At 44.8% G+C, this 14,705-nt stretch overlaps 1 long non-coding RNA gene across 2 annotated transcripts in view; it reads left to right on the top strand.

Moving 5' to 3' along the window:
- Positions 1-5,987: 5,987 nt before the first annotated feature.
- LOC105729588 (uncharacterized) overlaps positions 5,988-14,705 on the top strand; it is a 119,782-nt gene continuing 111,064 nt past the window's right edge. For both annotated transcript variants that reach the window (XR_001110278.2, XR_001110277.2), the window contains exon 1: positions 5,988-6,194. This is a non-coding gene — a long non-coding RNA (uncharacterized LOC105729588). The remainder of the gene's footprint in view (positions 6,195-14,705) is intronic.

Raw genomic sequence — 14,705 nt, 5'->3', positions numbered from 1 at the left:
CTTGTTTTTACCCATCCTTCTTGGGAAAGCTTTCCAGGTATTCAAAAGGACTTGGTTGTTGTTATCTACACTGTATCTGCATTAGGGGTCATTCCTTTCCCAGTAATGGTGTGGTTCTTGCAGACTCATAGAGGTACTGCCTTGTTGGTCTTAGCTAAGATCCAGAAAAATTCTCTAGATTACCAAGCAGATACTTTTGTTTTCTTCCCTTACTTTCTCCCAAGCAAACAGAGTCTCTCTCTCTCGCTCTCTCTCTCTCTCTCTTTCCCTCTATCTTTCTTTCTTTCTCTCTTTCCCTCTCTCTCTCAGCTACCCGAGAGAGTTGGGTGACACAAGTGCCCCTGTGGCCACCACCACTGGGACTTGCTGGGTCAGACCTGAAGCCACCACAGCACTGTGTCTTGCCCAAGGCCCACTGAAACCACTGCCTGGCAACCTCCTGTGTTCACTTAAGGTCCTGGGGGCTCTGAAATCAGCAGATGCAAAGCCAGCCAGGCTTGTCTTCTTTGCTTTTGGATGGTAAGTTCTCCCAGGCCTCAGGCAGGTCTAGATGTTCCAGAAGCCAGATACTTGAGTGAAAAACCTTAGAGGTCTACCTGGTATTCTATTGTACTGCAGCTGAACTGACACTCAAATGATAATATACAGTCTTTTCCACTCTTCCTTCCTCTTTCATAGGCAGAGGAGCCTTACCCTGTGGTCACCACCCCCACAGGCCCACAGGGAGTACTGCCAGGCTACCTCCAATGTTTCTCTAAGGCCCAAGGGTTCTTAAGTCAGCTTGTAGTGAATGCTGCCTGACCTGGGATTCACCCTTCAGGACAGTGGGCTCCCCTTTGGCCCAGGGGAGGTCTCAAAAATGCTATCCAGGAGCCAAGGCTTGGAACCAGAGTCCCCACAAGCCTCCTTGGTGCTCTACCACCCTGTGGCCAAGCTGGAATGTTATAGCAGTGTAAGACAAAGTCTCCTTTACTTTCCCTCTACTTTACTCAAGCAGAAGAAATCCTCCTAGCCACCACATCTGGGAATGGGCTAGATCTTACCTGAAGCCAGCATGTCTCAGAGTCTCACCCAAGGCCCATGCACTGCCAATTATTCAGGGCCCAAGGACTCTTTCATCAGCAAGTGATGGGCCCTGCTTGGACTGCATCTTTCTGTTTAAGGCAGCAGGTTTCCTTCTGGCCCAGGGTGTGTCTAGCAATATCATCTGGGACCTGGAGCCTAGAAAGAGGGTCTCATGACTGATTAGTGCCCTATCTTACTGTGGCTGAGATGTATCCAAGATGCAAGACAATGTCTTCTTTATTCTTCCCTCTCCTCTTCTCTAGCAGAAGGAAGGAGTCTTGAGCTGTGCAGCCTGGATTTCGGGGAGGGTTGGCACAAGCACTCCCTTTGCCCACTCCATCTGATTTCTCAGTATGTTGTGTACTCCTCAAGTCCACCAGCACTGAGCCTAGTTCGCACTAGAATTCGCCTAGGAGTTGCAGTTCTTGTGGCCTAGACTTAATCTCACATTTATTTAGGGTCCCAGTGCACTTTAGCCCACGGTAATAAGGCTTATCAGAACTCAAATTTTGACTGCTGGGATGGGAAACTCCCCTCTAGCTAGGGCTGGTTTAAATCTCCCTCTGTGAGCAGGTTTCAGCTGAATTCAGCCTGGTTTTGCTTTCATGGCAGCACTAGGGTCAATGCAATGTTTCACGATTGCTGTGTTCACCCTCTCCCAAGTTCTCAGATTTCTCTCTGCACCATGCAGCCACTGCTAGGGGATGGGAGAGGAGTGGAATCAGGGATTCAAGCCTTTTTTCTACCCTCTTCAATGTCTCTTTTAGCCATATAAAGTTAAAACCAGGTTCTGTGTGTGGTCACCTAATTTTTGGTTCTTATAAAGGCTTTTGTTTTTTGTTTTTAGTATAGATAGTTGTTAAAGTGGTATCCCTGCAGTGGGGCATGGGGAAGATTGATGGAGCCTTCTATTTGGCTATTTTGCTCCACCCCTGGTGTCAAGGCGGTGACTTTTGAAGATAGCTGTCCTACTCAGCCCTCCAGCACAGGCCATTTACACATCTTCATAATTTGCATTTGTCCTCTCCAACTTGGCTCTGTTTCAGTTCTCTCCACTTAAGACCACTTCCTCTTATTAGATAAGTTTACCTCTGCTTCTTGAAACTGTCTTTGCTTTGTCTCCCCCCATAACTTCTAGTGCTAACTGTGTGTTACTCATTTGCTATTTGCTATACAATAAATAATTTCATGACATTTCTTATTTTAAGCATCACCATAATTAAGTTCCTAGAAGGAAAGCAAAATTCTTTTTCGCATCACTTACAGCAAAGATGGTCCTAGACACATCATAGGCAGTCAGAATCTGCTGAGTGAGTTTATGAGTGCATGACCCACTGGGAATGGCTAGTTTCCTTAGAAAGGCCTATACCATTAAAAAGAGTTACTTTTTAATAAGCACATACTATGTGCCAGATACAGAACTAAGCAATTTCCATGGGCTATATACTTTAATCAAAATGATAGCATTCTCAGGGGGATGCTATTATGACCTCCATAGCAAGTAAGTGAGGGTGCAGACATTCAATTCTAGCCAGTCAGGCTCTGAAGCAAGCAATCTTGAACCAGAAACTTGAATGTTATAGCAACAACTGAGCCACCTTAATTGAGGAAACAGCAAAAGATGTAGTATGCTTCCTTCATGAAAATTAAGGGGTCACAGTTCAAGGGAAAATGTTTTCCATCATGATGACTCTGGGCATATCAGGTAACCTGGTTACTGTCTGCAATTATTTCATGTGCATTAATTTTGTTCAGGCACAAAGACCGTAACAATTAGTATATAATAGTTACCACTTAATACCATGTGTCAGACACTGTGCTAAGTACTGTACATTCATTATTTCTCTCCTCTGCCCAACAGCTCTAAACATTGGTATTATTATTGTTGTTATTTCTAGTGTCCAGATGGGAAACTGAGGATCAGAGAGGTTAAGCAACTTCTCAGAGTCACGTAGTCAGAGGGTGTAAAGTTCTATCAAAATCCCAGTCTCTCCTACTAAAAAATGTGTGTGTCCTCTTAAATGCTAAACCATGGGCTTTCAAATTTCAGTGTGCACAAGGATCTCCTGGGGAGCTAGTTAAATGCAGATTCCCAGACCCTGCCCTCAGGGATTCTCTAGTACCTCAGGGATTCCACGTACCCTCTACCTTCAGGGATTCTCTGCCCTCAGGGATTCCATGTACAGACATGGTAGTGTCTAGAATCTATGCTTTTAACAGCCACCTAGGGTTATCTGCTGCAGATTGTCCATGAATTGCACTCTGCTATACTGACTTCCCTCCTCTCTGTAAGTAGCTTGAAGTAAAGTCTTCTATAGGCTGTTCCCAGATGTTGGGTTTCATCACGTAGCCAGTGCCCCAGAAGTAGTGATCAGGAGCTTGCCCTGTAGCCTGCCATTACGACGAGGATTTAACACCCATGGCTTTTTCTTAGTTAGGGATCCTCTTCTTAATGCTCCTTTGTTCTGTTTTGGATGGCCTGACTGGAAACCTTGCAGATCCTTTCATTTCTACCCCCTATATTAGGCCATTCTTGCCTTGATGTAAAGAAATACCTGAAACGGATGATTTATAAAGAAAAGAAGTTTAATTGGCTCATGGTTCTGTAGGCTGTACAGGAAGGAGAGCACCAGCATCTGCTTCTGGGGAAGCCTCAGGGAGCTTTTGCTCATGGCAGAAGGTGACATGGCAGCTTGTACATCACGTGGTGAGGAGAAAGAAAGAGAGAGTTGGGGGAAGGTGCCTCACTTCACAACAACCAGATCTCGGGAGAGAACTCACTCACTAACACAAGGACAGCATCAGACCATGAGTGGTCTTCCCCCATGACCTCAACACTTCCCACAAGCTGCATGTCCAACATGGGATCACATTTCAACATGAGATTTGGTGGAGACATACAGTCAAACCATGTCACCCTGTAAAGTGTAGCCTGATCTAAATATCCAGCATCATGCTTCTGTCTCCCTGGCTATCATCTTCTTGGACTCCCTAGCTTCTCTCTGAAGTGACCACCCAGGCAAAAAGCATTCCCAATGCTCAGAGCCATAGAGCAAGCATGTAGTTCTTCATAACATCTTAACTTCTTCCCTGAAACAATTACCCCTTGGTTCTGAGAAGGATACTAATGGGAAATTAACGGTGGCCCTATAATTTCCTTTTGTTCTTCACCAAAAAGTAGAAAAGTTATTTGCAAGATTTCTATGGAAAAATCTACCCTTTTGTTAATTCAGTGAATTTAAGCAAGAGTGTTGCTGCCTTTCTTGCCCCAAGGGACATTGTCATCGAATTTTGGAAAAATCCTGCCTGCTCCATTACAAGGCTACTTTTTCCATCCTTGCCTGTGTATCCTCCGGGGACCAGTGAAATGGGTGGTTCATTCCCTGAGGGGGATTTATGAATGTCTCTTTCGATATTAATGTGATGCCTGGCAGATGCAATGTTGAGCAGCACAGGTTTTTTTACACAGTGCAGAGTGGGGCATGACTTCCTGTGAATAACAGGTACGAAGTGCAATGTGAAGTCAGGCTGCCACTAAAGAAGGGGCACATGTTAACCAGAATAAGTGAGACTGCTGCCCCTCTGAACAGAGGGGTCTTAAAAGCAAATAATTCTACTGAAGCAGTGTGCAGTGCAATAGCTTTGGACACTTTTATAGAGAAAGTGAGACACGTTTGTACCATAGTGATGACTGCAAAATAGTTTTTTGGTGACTGGTTTAGTGTTATCTCAGGTAATTCAATTGCCTTAAATATGCCTATGCCACTGCAAAGTCCCATATTAGAATGCCAAGGGTGGAGAACTATTGGATTAGAATCATAGTTCTGTGAGCATTCATTTATCCATTCATTCAGAAATATTTATTTCACCTCTACCATGTAATCGTCAATGCTAAATACTAAGGCAAAGCATATGAGTCAACCAGAATTCCTACCCTTAAGGAACTTGCAGTCTGGTGAAGGGGAAGTTACAAGGCAATGTGCTAAATGCTTAAATGCTGGTTTTCAAACGTGCACAGTGTGCTACAGTAGCCTAGAGGAGAGGAGAGGTCTCAACCCAAATGGAAGGTGGGTGAAGGAGGGAAAAGGTCAGGGAAAGTTTTCTAAATAGGACACTGAAAAAGAGTATTCAGAGGCTAAGGGTATTTGGAGAGGAGGTAGGAAGATAAACCAGGAGGCAGAGAAAGGATTAATGGCTTCATCTTCTCCAGTTGTCAGTCAATCCTTGCCAGTTGTCCAGGTTTTACCACCTGTCAACTAAAACTTAATTGAGAGAAATCTCTCATCAAGAGGTTAATTGTGACACAGATTCTCATATCCAGGGGAAAAATCCATCACCCGTGCAGACTGCTTCTTTTTTGGCATCTGGAACAGTCCTGTCTGTTAGCAAAATGTAGATATTTGCAATCGAGTTATTTCCAGTCCTCAGGTTCTTCCTGAGCTTCTTATCTTTCCTTGAATAATCTCATTGTATATTTAAAGCCTCTTGGCATTCCTTTCCAAATGGACTGCTGTCTCCATCTCTCCTAGACCCCTTTTTTCCTGGCACTCCAATCTTGAATTGACGGTGTTTTCAAGGACAAGCACGGAGCAGAATTCCCAACCCGAAAACAGGAAATTCACCAGGCAAAATTCATGACCTCCTGCCTCCTGTGGCTGCAGCCTCCTATTATTTTTGCATTTCTCCGGTGCTAGAAGAACATCAAGGAACCTTCTTTCTCTTACTTTCACCACTCTGATCACTGTTCCAGCCGCTCCTTTGGGATTCCTCCAACTTGCAGCTTCATCCCATATGTTCTTCTCTTTCCTACCCAGCTTCTCTCCTCCTCCCCTCCCTCCTCCTGTTCCTTTTTGCTCTGCCCCTATTCTCAGATGATATGTGTGCATGTGTCCCTTCGCTTTTGCAGTTCCATAGGGAAGGGATCAGAGTTCTCGGTGCCTGAAGAAAGTGTGAGCAGAGTTAGTTTCTAGATGATTCCAAACTTAATATGAGTCTTATTTCCTTTTCAAAAAAAAAGTGGAAGTATAAATGAATTAATGAAGTGATCAGAAAGAAGTAGATATGTCAAGATACCAACAAATTATATGAAAAAACAAACTGAAGCCTGGAATCTTGTTAACACCATGCAGGTAAGACTGTCTATTTGATCTCTGGGAATAATAGCAGGAATGTTTGTCCTGGGTGTTTATTGCAGGCAGCTCTTGTCTTTGTCATTATTGTGTAAAATTGGCTAGAGTTTTAAAGAAATAAGGCCCAGAACCTAAAAGAAGTCCTCTGTGCAATCCTGCAGAGCAGCTGGGGGTAGCCCAGGCAACAATACTGTGGCTCACCTGTGAGTAGGGCTTTTAAGATAGAAGAGGGACCATATGCAGAGGTAGATGTCACTGGGAAAGAAAGTTAAGTCCAGTCTAGGTTATATGAGAGTTTAGGGCATCCCAGAAAATTAGGGGATATTTTCAGTGAGGCCACAAATAGGGTTGACAATCTCAAACTGTGGATGCTTATAAGTAGGACATCCTGGGGTAGCAAAGTTAGATTACTGTCTATGTAGGAACATGGGCTATAGAGTCAGGTAGACCAGTGTGCCGACCTAGTTCTGCACTTGCCAGCTGTGAAACCCCAGACTCGTTCCTTAGCTCCTCTGAACCCTCAGTTTTTTCAAACGAAGATGGGATCATAAAGCCTATCCTTCAGAGTTGTGATGTTGCAGGTGAAGTCCCAGGCACAATACCTGGATATACTGGCTATCCGAAAGCTCTTAGTCTAGCCTCACTGGCCATACTCTCAGAGTTGGTGGGGGACAAAGACATGGACACAGAGTGGCAGTGCAACGTGGCGAGTACCGTAAGAGAGGTGTCCACATGTTTGAGAGTGTGGAGACTGGAGAGGGGGTCAGGGAAAGCATCCTGGAGAAGGTGACAATGGAACTGGGCTGAAACCCCCGGGGAATAGCTGTGCATGAGCTGTCACTCTGGTGGTCTGCTGTGTGAATGTGGAACGCAAGGGAACAGAGCCAACAGTGGCAGGGTAGAGATGACCCAGCCTTATTGCTCCAGAGAAAAATGTCATGTCCCTTAAGGGACGCTCACACAATTAAGACCCCAGCTTGCAGCTACTTCATGCTTATCTTGTCTGTCATTGACAGCCCATTGGCAGGCCTTTTCATTGACATAAATACAGTGAGAGAGGGTAATTCTATTGACTAATTCCTCAGCCAAAGGAGCTCTTGAAGGCTCCAATTTCCCTATGGTCTTTTCATAAAGCAATCCAGGTTGCTTAAGAAGTGAAAATTAGAGGGCAATTGGAATCAAGGGAAGAAAATGGTGTGGAGCAGACTCAAATCTGGGAGGACACAGGAGTGTCATGTTCTAAACTCAGTCCAGTCTGAGCAGATAGTTCCCTTTCTTCTTCAACCCACTTCTACTAACTCATCTATTGACTAGCTTATGCAACAGCTTTAATACATTTTCTGGCTTAAATGTTAATGGGCACAAATGAGTCATCACTTCGGTTCTCCCAGGAAAATGTGACCTCGATCAGGTCATTTCTCATTCTCTGGGTCTCAGCTTCTCCATCTTTAAAATAGGGAATTAGTGTGACAACAGTCTCTGGATTTATCCAGCTCTAATGTCTAGGGCTTCATGGATCTGCATTTCTGAGAGGTCCCACAGGAAAACAGATACCATGGAGAGTGGAGACTGAAAGGAAGAGTCATTTTGGGGGAATTTGGCCAGTAGGGGAGCCACTGAGCAACACTGTGTCCGCTACAGATTGAGCTGCATACTCCTGTTTTCTATTTTGCACCAGGGCACCGTGTGGTTTAGCAGCAACCCTGGGGAGCGGTAGTGTTTTCTCAGGATTACATGTTGCTTCATCTGACACTCACCCTGTTCCTGTCCCTGACCCTTCTTACTCATATCTGTGTCCTAGCACCTGGCACTGTACTTGGCACTTAGGTCTTAACTCCATAAATGTCTATTCTGCTAGCTGAACTGAGCACCCAGCCCTCCCAGGGGACTAGGGAGAAAGACATTCAGTGAGGACAGAGGACAATCCAGTCCCTCCTGGATTTCTCTGTAATAACTAATCTTATCCATTATGGCTGATTCTTACTAGTTTTTCTCTCAGAGGTTAATTTTTTTTCCAGTCCAGCAGCCACCTCCCTTCCTCCCTCTTCTTGGCTTGGAGCAGAGGCCCAAGCCTCTTCATACCGCCCTCTGCCTTCTTTGCAACAATGGCAGGGTGGAAGAGGGGATTCTCAGTGAGTTAACTTGTTAATATTTGCCTTCAGCTATTTTCATGCTTCCTAAATTCGGGCAGGCCAGGTTCCAGAGCTGTGGAAGCTGTTGGGTGGTTGATAACTCTATATTAGAAGGTGAAATGCAAGAGTCAGCATGGATCTGTCTCTCCTGATTTTGACCATTTGCTTCCAGGAAGGAGACTTCTCTGTCTCCTGAGCTGGAAAATGGAGGGGTAAAAATCCTACCCCCTATACCAAGGAGAGAACACAGTTGGCCAAAGCTCTTCATTGTGATATTGGAATTCAGAAGGTCTTAACTGCCTCTAAGATGACAATCCTGTCCCAACTGCAGTGGTAACCAGAGGAGCCTCTCATTTGGAAAGTCCCTAACCTCTATTTCACTGGAGTACCTTTTGGTAAAATTTCACATAAAATATACATCTGACTATATTCTTGAAAGGCAGCCAAGTACAGTAAAAAGAGCATGGAATTTGAAGACATAAATTTAACTTCTGGCTCTGTTGCTTCTTAACTCTGAATCTCTTTCCTTGTCTGTCAAATCAAAATAGCTATTTTGAAGTTATTGTGAGGATTAAATGAGAGTATTCATTTATTATTTCAACAAACATTTAATATGCACTGCATGTATTAATCAGGATAAATAACTCTTACTGCCTCAGAAAGTAAAGTTCTCAATCTCAGCGGTGCAACATAACAAACTAAAAATTTTGATGCAGGTTGATCAGAGTCACCCTCCATCTAGTGACTCAGGGACCCAGGCTCCCTCTATGGTGTGATGGTCTGCTCTCATCACATACTTGCCAAAGCTGTTGTAACGAGGGAAGAGAGAGATCAGTGAGGTCCATGCTTTCATACCTTGGACCAGAAGTAATACATCACTTCTATTCATGTTTCCATTTGTGAAAACTTAGTCATATGCTTCCAATTTAGCTCCAGAGGAGCTCCAAGGCTGAGAAATGTTTCTATGTTTTATCCCAGGAAGAGGGAGCAGTGTGGAGAACAAATAGCATTGCCCCCACCACAAGCATCTCGTGTGTGTGTCAGGAACTGTCCTGGGCAATGGGAACACAGAGATGAACCAAACAAAGTCACTGTCTTCAGGGAGCATACAGTCCAGAGATGAATGTTTAAATGCAATTAGCTCTTAGGGTAATTCAAATCTCCTTTCAAATTCTCTAATTTTGCCACTGTTTCCTCTTACCAATCATTATTATAGTCTAAATATTCCATGTTCTTCAAAGCTTATTTCATGCCTATTGGTTTCATCTGACTTATCCCTGACTCCCTGAATAGAGGGCAAGTCCCTAGGGCAAAGTCTGCCTCTTGGTTACCTCTCCTCCCATGTCATCTAACGTGGAACCAGACACATAGCAGAGCTCTTTTGCCTGCAGATATTTGTTGCATGGGAAATTTGTGTTTGTATCTTTTTGTTTCCTTCCCTCAATCATATTTCTCATCTCTCTTTGCTCATGGCTTTGCCAAGTCCCCCCTCCCTAGACAGACTGTCACAGGCTAGAGACACCTACTTTCTCAACCCAGCCTCCCTTCTGACATGTGGGAACTTGCCATTATCCCCAGAAGAGAAACAAAACATGTCTATCCTTTCTCTCCCTGCCAGACTTTCTCCTGGGATTAAGCAGGAGCTGGCCCCTGGGAGAACTGCTTGGGTTCTTGGGAAAGGGTGGCTGTCTGCAGAGTTGACCGATAGGAACATGAGAAGCTGGAAGTAAACAAGTCAAAGGGTGAGAGACACAAACTAGACTGTGGTCACTCTAGGGAATTGTTTGAGGCCACTTTTCTGGGCTCCCTTCCTTGGAGGTCACCTCAGACACCCCTCCTGCTGCCCTCATGTCCCAGGGTGGAGGTGGCAGTGCCCCCCATGGCTCATCATGCTCCACTCCTCTCTGACGGAGCGAGCCTGGCTCCAGCCAGGGCTCAATGCTCTTATCACCCCAGCAGCCAGGTCCTGCCATGTTGGTGAACAATAACGGATTCAGCCTCCCGTGTCCATCATTACCCTGCACCTTTAATCAGGAGTGTTATCTGCAGCTCCTGCCCAGGCCTCATTTAGATTTCTTGTTTGTAGCAATAATACCCTTTTAATATGCTAAATGAGCAAGCAAATGAGCCTTCCTCCACTTGCGAGGTTTTTAAAAACATCCCTTCTTTAGTGGATGAAGGTCATTCTTTTGACAGATTAATACTTAACTAGGAGGCCCTGTTTATTGTCTGGGGTCACTTCAGCGGCTGTCACAGCATATTAAAGAGCGCAGGATTGCCCGTGACTGAACAATGTAGCTAGGTGGGAGATGCGGGCGGGGCGGCCTCTTGCCGGATTCCCTTCCCTGGCTCTCATTTAAACTCTGAGACCGTTATTAATACTTTAATTTGTAGTGCATTAATGAATTCTAATCCCCATTATGTGTTGAGCAAATGGGCCTTCAACAGGCTCTGTGCAACCCAAGTGAGTCCTGGCTGCAGGGTAGACAGATGCACTAATGGCATTAGCAGGGCAGGGACTGGGTGCTCTCTTGGAAGTGCACAGGGAGGCAGCAGGGACGCTGGGTCTCTGCTGCTCAGCAACAGGGAGAAAAAGCGGACAAGGTAAGAGAGAACCCCCTGATGGTGTTGTTTGAAACCTCTACCCCACTGGGCCATTTCTACCCTTAGACTTTCCAGATACAGGAACCAATTTTCCCCATTTCTGCTGAAAATTTGTCTTCATCTGTAAAATGGAGATAATGATAGCACCTACCCTGGTATGCATATTAAAACAGGTAATATAGAGCGATGGCTCAGGGCACATAGAAAACACTTAATAAGTGTAAGTTATCATTGCCATTCCCTGACCAAACTCTCAGCTGCTCCCTGCCCCGATGGGACAAGCTAGAGAGAGTGAAGAATCCCTCCTTTTTTCTCCAGAGGACATCATCAGTTTGTACTTACTCTGTGAGCGCTTCTGCACCTTGCAAGGCACTTGTTTATGAGTCTGACTTCTCTTTTCAAGCAGATGCCCCTGAGGACAGGGACTATGTCATTTTCATTTTTACACCCCGCCCTCACCCAGTGTTTAATGGTGGCGCTTGTCAAAAAGCACTATCTTCGTCAAAGACTTGCTGTACAAACAATTGGACAAATGAAGCAGGCCAGACGAGGTTCTGGTCTCCATGTTGCAGGACCACAGTCTTGCCACCTGTCCCTGCGAGGTGGTTGGCTGAGCTCTCTTCTCAGGTGTGTCTAGTTTCTACTCATCCTGAGTGCTTGGCTCAAGTCCTCCTGCTCCCTTCCCTCCTCTGAATTCTATTCTTGTTTCCTTAGCCACTCAGTGGTATCAGTTTGGTTGTGTCCTCCTCTTAAGTGACACTATAAGTCCAAAGGCAAGCAGTGGGTCTCATTTTCACACGTGAGGTGCCTTGTACAAAACGAATCGAAAGCCAGCTTATTTAAGCATAGCCTGGAAAGAGGTGTCTATACCCAGGAACCTGTGCTCATTTTGGTCTGCATGCAACATGAGGGCAGGGACTATATGTCATACTTCTTTTATATGTTTCCCATCCTAATCCTCTGCTTCGTTAATTCTGAAGGCATAACAATAACCACTATTTGTAAGGCTTAACAGTGCACTGTATTGGGCACTTTACTTATATTATCGCATCTCATCTTTACAATAAATTTAAGACATATAGGTCCTATTAGTCCCATTTTACAGATGGTAAAAATGTAGCTCCTAACTACTCTAACTTTACTTCATCACTCAGTAATGTGTCTCAGAACCTTAGAAGAAATCTTGCCATTGACTGAATGTTTGTGATCCCCCAACATCCATAGACTGAGATGCTAACCCCCAGTGTGATTATGTTAAAAGGTAGGACCTTTGGGCAGTGAGAGTGGAGTTCTCGTGAATGGAATTGGTGCTCTTATAAGAAGAGACACCAGAGAGCTTTCTCTTTCTCTGCTCTCCGCCGTGGAAGACACAGCAGGAAGGCAGCTATCCTCAAACCAGGAAGAAAGCTCTCACCAGGTAGAATCTGCTGGAGCTTTGAACTTGTGCTTCCCAGCCTTCGAAACTATGAGAAAAAAACAAATATTGGTTGTTTAAGCCCCTTAGTCAATGATATCTTTGTTATAGCAGTACCTCAAACTGACTAAGATAAAACTTAAATATCATTTAGAATATTTATGTGTTCAGTTGAGGCATCTCTGACTCAGAGAGGTTTGGGATTGTCCAAAGTCACTCAGCTAATCTGTGCAGCTGATCCTTAAAGTAATTCTCTTTCTTCCTGTCACCCAACCCTGAAGGGGTAGGTCATTTGACAGGGCAGGTCATTTGATGGGGCAGGCCATCCCGCTAAAGGAATGAATGGACCCAGTGGAGCCAGGAGTTGATGCTGGACCCCATAGGGATGAGTCAGGACTGCAAGGCCAACCCCTCCTGCCTCAGGGTCATGAGCAGTTGAGTCAGGCCCTGGTCAGGATTGCTCTGCCCTCTGGACTCCCTGGGAAGAGACCTCCTTTCTAACTTTGTGATGCCTTTATCAACTCAATGCAGCAAGTACCTATAGAGTTCCTGCTCTGAGGATTAAAGAAAAAAAAAAAACCCTTGCTAAAAAACAGAGACCCTGATAGAGAGACCCTGATTCTAGCCTCATCTTAGTGACCAGACATTTATGAGTTCCCACCTTGAATTCCTCACCTGTCCCATGAAGGGTTGGTCCTGTGGGGCCAGGTACTCTAAGTAGAGGCCCATGTGCCTTTTTGACTCCATTGCCTCCAGATCATCTGAACGACAGGCTACTCCCACTGCCAAGGCCACTCTGAGGGCCCCTCCCCTAAAACTCCAGCACACACTGCTCTCCCTCCTCTTCTTTGTGTCTTTCTGGGACCCATGGCCCAGATATTTGAAAAAGTGGCAAACACTTCTGATGCGTTCTTACTCCTGATGCATCATATGCTTACCCAAACCTCCAGCCTGTGGGAGAGAGTGGGACTCTTTCTTCCTTCAATGTGTGAATTTTGTTAGACTCAAACTTTGTTTTCAGTGGTACCTGACAAACAACTTTCTTGATTCTCTCTGCCACCCAACCCACACAGCCCAGCATGTCTCATTGTTTTTACTGGCACAGATATAATTGGGTCTGAAGTTCACTGAATCAGAAATCAAAAGACAAAAGAGAAGACAATGACAGATTGCGCTCTGTAGAGGAAATGGGCTCTCTGGCCAAGTTGCCACCTTGCTCTTCCCTAATGCACCCACCCGAGGTCACCCAGCCAGCCCTGATCTCTGCACTCTTAAGGTGCTCTCGGAGCCAAATGGTGGCCTTCCCTCTGGAGGAGGTGCCAGGTGTGTCTCCTGTGTTTGTGTTGGTGTGCAGTGGCATGGGTGTAAGAATATGTGGGTTGTATGTAGGGGGATGTTGGGAATCTGTATGATTGAGCCCATACGAATAATAAATGTGTAGGTGAAGAAACGTGTATGTGTATGTGTATGTATGGTTGGTTGCGTAAAGTTGGTTGTGTGTGTGTTTATTGGGGGGTGTAGAAAAAGTGCAGGCATTTGAATAGGTGCATGCAGAATGCACCTTGGGTGTTACATGAGTGCTTGAGTGTATTTGAATGATTTGATGTATGCATGGACATGTTTGAGAAATTTTGCTGTGTATGAGAAATTTTGCTGTGTATTTGCATGGGGTGTTGGTGTGTGTGTTTCAGTAAGTAAGGATTACATGGAACTCGTGTGTATGGATGGGAATGTAGTAACTGTGGTATTAATTTTGTTTATAAGTTTGAGGTTATATGAGTTTGAGGGTGTCTATGAATTGCGAGTTTGTGAATCTGTTTGTATAATGCAGCAATGTGTGGTTTATATCAAGGGTATACACAGAAGACTTGTGTGTAATGATGGACAGAGGCCAGGCACAGTGGATCATGACGAATCCCAATGCTGGAAGGCCAAGTGGGAGGATCACTTGAGTCTAGTGGTTTGAGACCAGCCTAGGCAACATAGGTAGACCCTGACTCTAAAAAAAAAATTTTTAAATTAAAAAAATAAAAATTAGCCAAGCACACACCTGTAGTCCTAGCTACTCAGGAGGCTGAGTGGGGAGTATTGCTTGAGCCCAGGAGTTAGAGACAGCAGTGAGCTGTGATCACACCACTGCACTCCACACTGGGGCAAACAGACTAAGACCCTGTCTCTAAAAAATAAAAAAAAGATAGACCAATACTATTAGTGTTGTGGTTATGTGCATGAGTGAAGATGTTAGCAGAGTGTATTTTCATGAATGGGGGCTCAGGGTCATTGGTGAATATGAGGGTGACTGGATGTATATGTAGAACATAACCCGAGGGTCTGGTATGCATATGAGTATAAAGGCATATG

Source organism: Aotus nancymaae, unplaced genomic scaffold (assembly GCF_030222135.1).
Source record: "Aotus nancymaae isolate 86718 unplaced genomic scaffold, 86718_ANA_hifiasm-v0.15.2.pri h1tg000012l, whole genome shotgun sequence".
Taxonomy (NCBI): Eukaryota; Metazoa; Chordata; class Mammalia; order Primates; family Aotidae; genus Aotus; species Aotus nancymaae.
Note: the sequence above shows the minus strand (reverse complement) of the source record. Positions and strands in the feature narration are given on the sequence as shown.